A 14,147-nucleotide genomic window follows, 5' to 3' on the forward strand; every position below is an offset into this window, starting at 1 on the left:
GATCATTTTATTGTATTCATTAATACTTTCCCTAAGAAACACACTTTAGATTCAATGACACACAGAGGCTGAAAGTGAAGGGATTAAGTTAAAAAAAAACAGTGTCTCTAGAGACAAGGTTCATTAATAAAAGAGTCAATTCAATGGATAAATATAGCAATTTTATATGTATATATTATATACAATATATATTACATGTATATATAAATATATACATTTTATATGTATGTTTATATACATATATTTATATATAATATTTATATTTTATATGCATATATAATATTATATATTTATATTTTATATGTATATATCATATATATTTAATATTATATTACATATAGGAAATATTATATTAAAATATGTAATATAATATATATTATATATATAAAATCAACATTAGACCCACTTTCAATAATAGAAAGGACTTCAAAACAGGAAATCATATAGAAAAAGCATACTTGAACAACACTATAGCCTAAATAGACCTAAGACATATACTGAAATTTACCAATAGTAGAGAAATACACAAATCTTTTCAAGCACACACAGAACATTCTCCAGAATAGATGAAAATCATACCAAGTACATTTTCAAACCATGAAGGAATGAAACTAGAAATCAGTAAAGTAAAATATTGGAAAAATTCACAAATACATAGACATTAAATAGCACACATCTGAACAACCATAGGATTGCATAGGAAATCAAAAAGGAATTTTTAAAATATTTAAAATATTTCATGATATATTAAAAAAAAACTTCCCAAACCTTATTACTGGCACAAGTAGTAATAAGAGGGAAATCTGTATAAATAAATGACTATATTAAAAAGAATAAACATCTCAAATAAATAATCTAACTTTAGATATTTAGAAACTTGAAGAAAGAGAAAACACTAAACACAAATTTAGGAGAAGGAAGAAATAGAAAACATCAGAGCAGAGGCAAAAATAAATAGAGAATAGAAAAATTTGACAAAATTGACAAATCCTTAGCTAAACTCAGAAAAAATGACAGGAAAAAATGAAAGAATAGACATTACAACAGATGTCTCCAAAATAAAGTGGATCATAGGGATTGTTATGAACAAACATATGCCAACAACATGGATAACCTAGAAGAAATGCATTAGTACCTAGAAGAAAAGAACCTACCAAAAATCAATAAGAAATAGAAAGCCTAAATAGACAAATAACAAGGAATATTAATTTAAAAAAAATCCCAAGAAAAAGCTCAGGATGAGATGATTTTATAGCTTAATTCTACCAAACATTAAGAATCAATACCAATCCTTCTTAAACTCTTCTTTAATAAAATAGAAGTTAAAGAAATACCTCCAAACTTATCTTATGACCTTAAGGCCAAGGTCAAAGAGACTACAAGACAAGAAATCTACAGGCCAATATCTCTAATAATATTGATACAAAATCCTCAGTAAAATACCAGCAAACTGTATTCAACAACACATCAAAAAAGATTACATATCATGACAGTATTTTTCCAAAAGATCTAAAATCAGTATGTTACAGAGAGAGACAGCCACCTCAGTGTTTATAGCAGCACAATTCCATAATAACTAAATTATGGAATCAACCCAGATGCCCATCAATAGACAAATGGATTAAGAAACTGTGGTATAGGGCTGGGGTTGTGGCTCAATAGTAGAGAACTTCCTAGCATGTGTGAGCACTGGGTTCAATCCTCAGCACCACATAAAAATAAATTAAATAAAGGTATATTTTTCATTAAAAAAAAAGAAACTGTGGTATACACACACACACACAAAATGGAGTTCTACTCAGCCATAAAAATTATGGCATTTGTCAGTAAACAGATGGAAATGGAGAATATCGTGATAAGTGAAATTAGCCAAGCTCAAAGACTCAAAGGTCAAACATTTCTCTCTCATATGCAGAAGCTACAGTAAAGGGGGAGGGAAGGATAAGATAACAAAGAATCAATCAAATTAATAGACGAATGAAAGAAAGTCTAGTAGAGTAGAGGAAGGAGAAGAGAAAAGGGAGGGAGAACAAGAGGGAAAAGGGAGGGGGGAGATTATGAATGGAAATTTATTTCCGTGCATATATGAGTTTGTCAGGATGAACCCAACTACTATGTATAACCATAAAGTTCTAATGAAAAAAATTAAAAGAACATATATTGTGACAAAGTGGAATTTATCCCTGGGAAGCAAGATTGTTTTATACATATTCCATATATAAACCAATGTGATACACCATATCACAAATAAAAGAAAAACAACACATGACCACCTAAATAGATGCAGAAAAAGCATTTGGTCAATTTTAACATCCTTTCATGATAAACCTCTCAACAAAGTATTGAAGGAAATTTCTTCAACACAACAAAGATCATTAATGAAAATCCCACAGCTAACATCATAATCAACGAAGAAAAACTAAAAGATTTTCCTCTAAGATCCTGTGTAGATGGCAAAGATGCTCACCTCTGTTCAACATAGGTTAGGAAGTCTAGTAACAAAACACAAGGGAAAAAAAATTAAAAGAAGCCAAATCAGAAAGGAAGAAGTTTAACTATCCTTGTTTGCAGATTACATGATTCCATATATATGGAAAACTCTAAAGGCTACAGATACACATACAACATTTTGAGATTTATAAATTAACTCAATAAAACAGCAGGATACTAAATCAACACCCAAAGTCGGTTACACTGACAAAAAGTTCTTACACCAACAAAAAACTATCTGGAAAAAAAAAAACTTGAGAAACAAAACCATTTACAGTAACATGGAAAAGAATAAAATACTTAGATATAAATTTAAACAAATAAATAGAAGATTTATACTTTGAAAACTAAAACATTAATGAAAGAAATTTTGAAAGACATAAGTAGAAAAATATTGTGTACTCATAGATTGGAAGAGTTAATATTGTTAAAATTTCCAGTTTATCTGAAATCTTCATTTTAATGCCTATTGAAATTCTAGTGACATTTTTCACAGAAATTTTTTTAAATCTAAAATTTTTATAGGATCATAAAAGACTCATGATATCCAAAACAATCTTGAGAAATAAACACAAAGTTGGAGGCACTACACTTTATATTACAAAATTATAGTCAGCACAACAGTATGGTATTAGCATAAAAATAGACCAATGAAACCAGAGAGAACTCAGAAATAAACCCAATACATATGATCAACTAATTTTGCCAAAGCCACCAAGAATACATAATGGGAAGAGGAAATTCTAAATAAATGGTGTTAGGATACTGGGTTTTCACGTTTATCTTACGTTTTATATAAATTTCATCTTTATCTTATGCCTTATATAAAAGTCAACTCAAAATTCATGAAAGAACTAAACATAAAGTTTAAAATTGCAGGGGCTGGGGTTGCGACTCAGCAGTAGAGCATTCACCTAGCATATGTGGGCGCTGGGTTCGATCCTCACACCACATAAAAATAAAATAAAGGTATTGTGTCCAACTACAACTATAACAAAATATTTTTTTGAAAAAATTAAAATTGCAAAGTAGAACTCTTTGAGAATCCAGTGTTATTTAAATGCTATTTATTTTTTCAAAAACACTACTCACTATGTAATTATATACTATTCTTTAGAATTTTTGACTTCTTGATGTTTATGTTTATCTAGATCAATTCATAAAAAAATGAATTCTATATTGAAAAGAACATTTCTAAGGTAACCTTTGTTTTAAAAAACTGGCAAACTGGCTGGACATGGTAGTGCATGCCTGTAATCCCACTAGCTAGGGAGGCTGAGACAGAAGTATCACGGGTTCAAAGCCAGCCTCAGCAATGGCAAGGCACTAAGCAACTCAGTGAGACCCTGTCTCTTAGTAAAATACAAAATAGGGCTGGGGATGTGATTCAGTGATTGAGTGCCCCTGAGTTCAATCCCTAGTACCCACCCCCCTAAAAAAATTGGTAAAGTGCCAGGTGAATGCCTGTTAAACCACTGACTTGGGAGGTTGAGGGAAGAGGATCATAAGTTCAAAGCCAGGCTCAGCAACTTAGCAAAACCCTAAGCAACTTTGTAAGAACCTTTTATGAAAGTTAAAAAATAAATAAAGGAAAAATTTGGAAATGAGGTCCAGTGGTTAATTGTCCCAGGGTTTAATCCCTGATGTTCCCCTAATGGTAAAATAAATATCATGCAAATTATAAAAAAAAATAAAATAAAATAAAATTGCAAAATTTCTAAAAGAAAACATTGAGGAAATCTCCTTGATATTGAGCTTGGCAATGATTTTTTTGGAAATCACGCCAAAATCCCAGGCATGAATAGCAAACATAAACAAGTGGAATTATATCAAATAAAAAAATTTAAAAACCTTTTCAAAACAAAGCAACAGAGTAAAGAGAAAACCTACAGAATAGGAGAAAAAATCTAAAAACTATATCTGATAGGAGTTAATATTTAAAGTATTTAGGGAGGTTCCTAAATACACTACTCAAAACTAAAAAATTAAAAATAAACAATGGACTAAAGATCTAAATAGATATTTCTTTAAAGAAGACATACAAATGGCTAACAGGTATATAAAAAGGTGCTAAAGATGACTAGTCATCAGAAAAAATGAGACTCAAAACCATAATCATATATCACTTCACAACTGTTGGGATGACTGTTGTCAAAAAAAAAAAAAACAGGAGATAAAAGTATTGGCAGGGAAGTAGAGAAATGGAATCCCTTGTTCTCTGCTTATAGAAATGTAAATTGGCATAGCCCTTATGGAAAACCGTATGGAAGGTCCTCAAAAATTTCAAAAGAGAACCCTTCTGTAACCACCAATCCCTCTACTGGGAATGCATCCTTAAAAGGGAGAGATTACCATTTTCAACAACATGGATTGTTGAAAGACAGAGCATTATGCTAAATGAAATCTTCTATTGTATGCTGCAAATGTGCTAAGAGGGTAAAAGTTCATGAAGTGATTAATTTGTTTAACTATAGTAATTATTTCACTATGTATATGTAAAACAAAGCATCATGCTCTGTACCTTAAATACATATAATAAAAATAATAATTTCCTAATATTTTTAAAATTTATTTATTCTAATTTATTATACATGACAGCAGAATGCATTTGAACTCATAGTACATATATAGGGCACAATTTTTCATTTCTCTGGTTGTACACAAAGTAGAATCACACCAGGCAGGGTGGCTCAGTGGGAGAGCGTTCACCTAGCATGTGAAAGGTGCTGGGTTTCATCCTCAGCACCACATAAAAATAAATAAATAAAGGTATTGTGTCCAACTATAACTAAAAAAATATTAAAAAATAAAAAGTAGAAGCACACTATTCGTGTATTCATACATGTACTTAGGGCAATGATGTCCATATTATTCCACCATCTTTCCTACCCCCATTCTCCCTCCCTCCCCATCCCTTCCCTTTGTCCTATCCAAAGTTTCTCCATTTCTTCCATGCTCCCCCCAGACCTCCATTACGGTGGAAAACATTTGGCATTTGGTTTGGGGGTATTAGCTTACTTCACTTAGCATAATATTCTCCAACTTGATCCATTTTATCTGCAAATGCCATGATTTTAATCTCTTTTAATACTGAGTAAAATTCCACTGTGTATATATACCACAGTTTCTTTATCCATTCATCTACTGAAGGGCATCTAGGTTGGTTTCACAATTTAGCTATTGTGAATTGTGCTGCTATAAACATTGATGTGGCTGTGTCCCTGTAGTATGCTGTTTTTAAGCCCTTTAGATATAAACCAAGGAGTGGGATAATTGGGCCAAATGGTGGTTCCATACTAAGTTTTCCAATGAATCTCCATATTGCTTTCCAGATTAGTTGCACCAATTTGCAGTCCCACAAGCAATGTATGAGTGTGCCTTTCCCCCCCACATTCTCACCAACACTTATTGTTGTTTTTATTCTTAATAGCTGCCATTCTGACTGAAGTGACATGAAATCTTAGAATAGTTTGCATTTGCATTTCTCTAATTGCTAGAGATGTTGAACATTTTTTCATATATTTGTTGATAAACTGTATATCATCTTCTGAGAAGTGTCTGTTCAGTTTCTTGGCCCATTTATTGATTGGGTTATTTGTTTTGAGGGGGGTTGAGATTTTTGAGTACTTTATTTATCCTATAGATTAGTGCTCTATCTGCTGTGCATGTGGTAAAAATTTTCTCCCATTCTGTAGGCTCTCTCTTCACCTCATTGATTGTTTCTTTTACTGAGAAGAAGCTTTTTAGTTTGAATCCATCCCATTTATTGATTCTTGGTTTTATTTCTTATTCTAGAGGAGTCTTTTTAAGGAAGTCAGGGCCTAATCTGACATGAAGATTTGGAGGTTTTACAGTTTTACCCTATAGGCTTATAGGGTCCCTGCAGGGTTCCAATACCTCTTCTTTGAGGGGGAGATCAATATTAACAGATACCAATACAAACAATATATAGTCTTAAACCAAATATCTCCTATTAAGTCATTTACAGTTTTGTCACAATATACAGAAATGATGAGTTCAATTATTATCTATGATATAAACAGTAGTTTTGTTAAAGGGTCTACAATTTCCGATGGTGGACAAAGAGAAAACTGAGGATAGGGTGTAGGATGAGATGTTAAGGAGGTAGGAGGTAAGGATATAGAGTTATTAGATCTTAGGAAGCATGAAAGAGGAATCTAAAGAAGTTAGCTAGTAACAGGAGAAAGGAGAGAAAGTGATTTTGGGGAGACAAGTGATTTAGGGAAGACAATAGAGAGAGTACAAAAAACAAACAAACATGAAAAACTAAAAATGTAAAAATAAGAGATAAAAGAATATACAACACAACTGTAATATACTATTCATACATCCTAGTCCTCATTATCCTAATCCATGAAAAGTACTTGGTTTCACAAATGTTGGGGATATGAGGGCTAGAGAAGAAAGAGAGAGAAAAGAGAGAAAAAAAATCTTGAAGGAAAACACAAGGATTCTTTTTGTTGGAGTTCAGTATCTTTCCTGCTTCCCTTCTAATCCAATAGGTGGGGTGGTCTATTGTGTGCTGGTATCTCCACCCTCAGGAAGGTAAAGGTTATTGGGGTGGGAGGGTTGGTCTTGGGCGCAGAGCTCCTGGAGGTGGGGTATAGCACTTGGAGATCCCTGATGGAAGACTGCACCCCAAGGATCTCCTTTGGGGCCCACTGGTGTGATGTGGGCACCTGGTCTTATCTCCTTATATCACCCATAAACCTCATAATTCCTGGTCTCTGATTTAGTGTCTTAACTGTATATCACTCACCCCCTCCCTTTCTACTTCCCAATCAGGAACCTTTCTCTGCGGAGGTCTTGTGGGCTGCACTCTAGGGGCTAGTCACCCATTGTGGAGAGCTGTTTTGTATTGGGCAGTTCAGGACCAGGCTTTGAAGCTACAGATCAAATAGTTGAAGAACTGTGCTGGGTTAGTGGGTGTGGGACTATAGGTACCTTAATATTGCTTCTAGGCCCCCAGCCAGTGTCCCAAGCTGGGAGTTACTCCAACTAAAGATGACAACAAAGGTGTCCCAAAATAGAGGCAGCTGCTATCAGAGATGGGTTGTCAGATCCCATCAGGCAGTGGCATTGGGCAGCATGTTCAGAGATGCAGTTCTGTGGCATGCAGTGCTATGGCTAGTGGCTGTCTCCAGATCCTGTCTGGTGTCCCCAGATGCAGGCTATCACATATAGGGGACTATGGCAGTGGTTGCAGTGTCCCGAGATGGAGGCAACCTGAGTAGCCCCACATTGATAGATGGGAGTCCACATGGGAGTCCCATCTGGAGGTCCTGCGTGTGTGCAGTGGCGGGGGGGGGGGGGGGGGGGGGGGGGGCAGGGGGGATCCTAAGCTGTCCCTGAGACCTGAGGACCTGCGTGGGAACAGCAGCCAGGATTCTTGTGCAGGAGCAGCTATTGGGGGTCCTCTAATAACTTGCAGATAATCGGTATTCCCACTGCTTGAATCCCAGGTGACAGAGCAGCACAGAATGCAGCCTCCCTCTAGCCTGTCATCTTTATATTATTAATTTGTTTATTCATTCCAACTTTCACAGATAATTAAATAATCTTCATCTTGATTTCTGCTTATTTCAGATAATTATGTTAGTGATTAATCACATATTTTCCAAAATTTGTATACTAAAAAAAAAAAATTTCTTATACCTTAAAACCAAATGAAATGCTTCACTGGAACTGCTTAATTTGACTACCTACAAACTTAACAAAGAGTATAAACATTGATCTTTTGCATTCGAATTGAACTGCAACTACTCCAATTGTCTTCTCAGAGAAGACGCCTAAATGATAATCAAGTTCCTCAGGCGGACTCTGAGCAAGGAGGTCAGTCTCAAAAAACCTTACAGGCTTCTGAATTTTTTCCTTGACTAGCCTTATAGCTGCCAGGTTGAGGGAAGTAAAAATAGTTCTGTGGTTATGATTGCCAAATTATTTAAGCTGTTCTGACAATTACATATGTTTCATGTCTTTTCATTTTTTATCTTATAGTATTGATTTTTATGCTACATTCATCTGAAACCACAATCCTTTTAAATGGTATTGGGAATGAAAGTTTTCTTGCCAGACAGGTAAATATAGATATCAGACTGATCATGTCTTAACCTAAATAACTATTTCTGAAACTTTGTCCCAGTAGCCTTCTGAGAGGATGGATAAAGGTAGAGTCAAATATAATCCAATTTTGTAGCCAAGAAGAATCCTCTATCCCCACTATCTTACAGTTAAGCCTATTTCTTTATCCTATAGGTATGAAAGGAAATTACATCCAGTTTACAAATGAATTCCACTTTGGGGGGAAAAGAAAGCAAGCAATGCAGTGAGAAAGGCAGCTTTTGAAACCTCTGGCCAGAATCAGCCTTAGCATAATGTTTTACGATTATAATTTAAATGCCTCTTGGAGGGGAAAGTTAGTGTTATTTGAGGACTGGATGTTATTTGTGTCACTGTTTGCAATTTCTCAAGTTCACATAAAGATTCAATCTCGGGCTGGGGATGTGGCTCAAGCGGTAGCGCGCTCGCCTGGCATGCGTGCGGCCCGGGTTCGATCCTCAGCACCACATACCAACAAAGATGTTGTGTCCGCCGATAACTAAAAAATAAATATTAAAAATTCTCTCTCTCTCTCTCTCTCTCTCTCTCACTCTCTCTTAAAAAAAAAAAAAAAAAAAAGATGCAATCTCACCATCTTTATACCATTTGAAATGGCATAGTAGCATCAACCAATTAATTTTAGGTGATTTTATAAACCAAAAAGAGGCACCTATAGAAGTTATAGATTGATTAATTTGCTTAACTGTAGCAATTAGTTCACTATACATACGTGTATCAAAACAGCATGTTTTGATTATTATTTTTTATTTATTATTATTTTTGATTATTATTACACTTTAAATATATGTAATAAAGTTGGGTGTGGTGGTAGATGCCTATAATCCCAGTGGCTCAGGAGGCTGAGGCAGGAAGATAGCGAGTTCAAAACAAGCATCAGCAATTTAGCAAGGCCCTAAGCAACTCAATGACAACCTTTCTAAATAAAATATAAAAAAGGTCTGGGGATGTGGCTCAGTGGTCAAGACTCCTGGGTTCAACCCCGGGGTGTGTGTGTGTGTGTGTGTGTGTGTGTGTGTGTTATATATGTTATATAATATACATATACATATATATATATATATAACTTTAGTATAAAAATCATAATTTTACTGAGATTTCATGTATATCATATATGTGAGAGATATAGATGGTGAGCCCCAATGGCATTTCCAAAGGTTCTGTGAATACTCATTTCCATAACAATGTTCACAAGTAATAAAACCATGGTGAAGTATTAAATGAGACTCAAAATACCAGATGAATTGCATAATACCTCTTGGTAATAACCTCTGCCACCCCATTAAAGATCCTTAACAAAAGGAGAAGTGAACCAGTAATGGCCTTCAAGTCTAGAAAAAGGAGGAACAGGGAGATTGAATTTAAGGAGATAAACTCAAAAGCAAACATCTACTAGAATGGAATTAAATAACTAAAAAATTAGGTAAAGTTTCAAAATAAAATTCTCATTTTTTAAAAATGAAGTAGCAATATCACTGAAAAGATTTCATCTAGTTCCTGGATTCTACAATATTGAATTCCACAGTGCCAGATTTTCCACGACAATATAAGAGAAGATTTAAAGTAAGAATTGAGTTTTTATCTTCTAAATAGCCCTAGAAGAGGTTATAGAGCACTTTTAAGACATCATTACTATCAAGTCCCCAAACCTAGTCATATTTCTAGCAGTATGACAATCTTTTCTGATTGTTCTGATGCATGACCCAGTTCAATTAACATAGCACTCATTATTTCATTGCCACTATAAAAATATAAATGAACAGTCAATATATGCATATGGTATCTCTTGAAATTTGAGTAAAATATAAAAGCAAATATTCAAAAATAGGATTAAAAATGCTCATTGCTGGGATGGGATCGTGGCTCAGTGGTAGAGTGCACTGGGTTCAATTCTCAGCCCTGCATATAAATAAATGAGTAAAATAAAGGTCCATCAACAACTAAAAAAATATTTTTTAAAAAATGCTCATTGCTTCAGTATTTGGACACCTAAAGAAATAATGTCCTGGCCTCGTTTTTGTATTTAAAATTAGTAAAGTAGCTGGTGATAAAGATAGTGCATCTCTCCCTCTTGTGTCTTTCACCAAATAATTCTTCAGTTGATTTTTTATTTGGGTAATTCATCCTTTATATTTATATCAGTTAATTAAAATGTTTTAATTCATCAAAGAATTTTATACAGTGAACACAAAAACTACCCCAACAGTATCAAGAAGAAAGGCCTCTGAGTATAATGATTTTCATGCATCTTGCCTATCATTTTGAAGTCATAATAGCAATACATGTAGATTCAAAGCCATTCTTTTCTAAGAGAAAATGGAGACCACCTTCAATTCCAGTTGCAAACTGCTGAGGAACTTAACTTTGTTTCATTAATATTCCTTCTTAACAGAAATTCTAATTCACAGCAGAGGTCCAAGCTAAGGTCAGCAATTATGATGGCAAAGCAGCAGAGACTATTAATGACAGGCAATATTGTAGCTGCATTAATGCCCAGTGACAGGGTTCATGTCAAGCTGTTAAAAGGCACATGGTCTGCAGCAAGCAGCTTTCTAAAATTATCTGAGCATTCTATTACTTCACATTAAAAAGAACATATGATAAGATATACACAGGCCTGATAAATGGAGAAAACTCCTTCTGTCCAACAAATAAACAAATAAATAAACCCTCAAATTGCTAAGCAGTTTGCCAGAAGAGGATCATTTTGAAGAAAAGAAGATATTTGTATATAAAATCTAGGTAAGAAAATTGGGAGACTAAGAATAATACTGGTTGGATCGAATCAAAATATCTGTGTCCACAGAGACATTCCTTAAGAAGAGCGTTTCCAGGAACAGATTCAACTTACCACTATTCAACTTAACACTATTCACCATGATTAGATTGGAGATATCTGCTTAACACAAAAACTACTATATTTCTCAGTTTGAAAAAGGTAAAACAAATTAATACTTTTTGTACCTCAATTTCCTCATCTTCCAGTGAAAACACTTCCTACCTTTTCAAAATAAAAGTTAAAGAATCAAACAAATATATAATATAGTAACATCACACTCTTCCCAAGTATTCTAAGCCACTTTTATGTGCAGATGTATTTCCCAAATTTTCAAGCACATGAAGTAACAAAAACAAAGGCAACTAAAAATGAAACAACTTCAGTGATGTTGTATCTGTTAATTTCACTAATCAGGAAAAAAAGGGCAACTACTCCACAGGAGATAATTTCATTTATTTAAAACTAAATCAAGTAGCAAAGACTAGGAGGAGGAGGAGGAGGAGGGAGAGTGGGAAAAAAAAGACAAAGAAGGAGAAAATGAAGAAGTAAAGAAAATCAAATGTGGAATAATCTCAGACTGAATACGTGTAAGTGGTATAAAGCTAAGGCAGTCAAATTCCAGATGACTGAATAGTTTCCAGTTGTGCCCAAAGTTTTGTCACTGAACACATAAATGCATGCCTGAGAATGCTGACTGACCAGTACAATGACTTTCAAACTGTTAGCACCATGAACCAGCTTTCTGTTTGGTTTTAAATCTAGAATCAAAGAATTTAGTAGCAGAAACAAGAAGAAACATTTAAGTATTATAATGGTCTCCAGTAATAGTTTGTCAGGTTAGGTTGAACAATCTGAAATTGCTTTTTATTTGGCCAAAATGGTAAATATTGGCAATTTCACATGATTCAAATTTTAGACCACTGTGTTTTTTTCCCATTTCCCAATGCTCCCATCTCTCTCTCCTCTACAGCAGGTTAATCTGCATATTGATCAAGAAGCCCTGTACTCTGCCACTGAGCACAAGTTCTTATCATAGGTACTTCTCCCTGTTGCTTCTCTGCATTTTAGCCAATTCATCTCCATGTGTTCTACTGGCACCTCAGTTTCTGCATCTCTCCTGAATGTCAGTATTTCTTCAGACATCTAAAGCTCTGATCACTATCAATGTACTTATCCTTCCTGTACCTATAATTCCAATCCAAATGTTGCTATTGAGCTCAGACCCATGCAGTCAGCCACTTAAAGGGGATCTGCACTACACTGGCTTATTTGCATCTCACATTCTGAAAGTCCCAAATGAAGTCATCTCCTCAAACCCTGATGCAGCCCCAAGTTATCCCTATCTTAGTGATTCATACTATTCAATTCACAGGTGCCTAATGCAGAGACTGGGGGATTGGCTTTAATTTTGTTTTCTTTTGTCACTCAAATCCAACTACTATAAACCTCAAATTACCTTCCAAATTCTCTGATGCTCTTCATTTTCACTCTATTGCTTTGGTTCATGCCTCCACCATCTGTTGACTGGATTATTGCAACAGCCTCCTAATTGATATCCTAACTCTAATCTTGCATCAATCAGTACCAATAGCAACTTTGAATATATGCAAATCTAATTGCTAAATAATCAAAGAACTCATGGTCCATCTTCACACTGTCACTGACCTTTCCTCTTACCTCTCACCATTTTCCCATGTCACAGTCTATATTCCAACAACACTGAGTTATTCAGTTCCCTGAAGTCATTCCACTCTCCTTGGAAGGGACTTTATACATATTGTTATACTCAATAAAGCTCACTGCTTCTGGGGAACAAATGCAAGAAAGAACTTTTATTTTGGGGTATAATAAAAAACAATCCCAATCCCAGGATCCTAAAGTAATGACATTAGTAGTCATAAAGTCCTGGGACATATATTCTCAACAGGATAAATACCTCCCCCAAAGTGGGAAAAATAGGTTGTTGAAGCACAAAACTAAACACACACACACACAAACCAAAACCCCAATGGTTCATTCATTGTAACATCTAACTGGCAGCAATACAAAAATACATGTTCAATATATCTGTGGTGCTAAAATTTCATGAGGAGAGAAAGAGGGATTACAAGTGTCTTAAAGGCACCTTATTGGTTGATATGAAAATAAAAATATTGAGGAAATACTATATTTGGTGAAAAGAAGGACACTCACTTCCCCCTAAGTCCTGTCACCTGTCACATATACACACAGATTTTGAAGGAAAGGCAAAAATTCTGACAATAGCTAACCCCTAAGGCTCAATATCAACCCTTACTTTAAGCACAAGGCACAGTTATGCAAATTTTAAACCTATATTGCACTGAAGGCAACTACAGAAAAAATAAATTCTAATTTCAGCTCAACTTCTAACTAGTTTCATTCAGTTGCCATTGATTCCTAAGTAGAGACAAGCTCAATTCCACGCATAAAAATTATTACACTCAGTATTTTTTTGTGCTATAGAATGCCCAAAATTTAATCAAATATTATGAAACAAAAAAATTTTCAAGTGATAAAGTAATCAACAGAATCAGATTCAAAGATGACCTGGTTTTGGATTTATCTCATGTGAAACTTAAAGTAACTATGAAAACAAATTAACATATCTACCAAAAAAATTAATGACTTGCATTCATAAACGGGGAACTTTCAGCAGAGAGAAATACAATAAAGAAACAAAGTGTTAGAAATAATAAAAATGGTATCAGAAAGTAATTCT

This window comes from Spermophilus citellus, assembly GCF_964194105.1.
Source record: "Spermophilus citellus genome assembly, chromosome: 4".
Taxonomy (NCBI): Eukaryota; Metazoa; Chordata; class Mammalia; order Rodentia; family Sciuridae; genus Spermophilus; species Spermophilus citellus.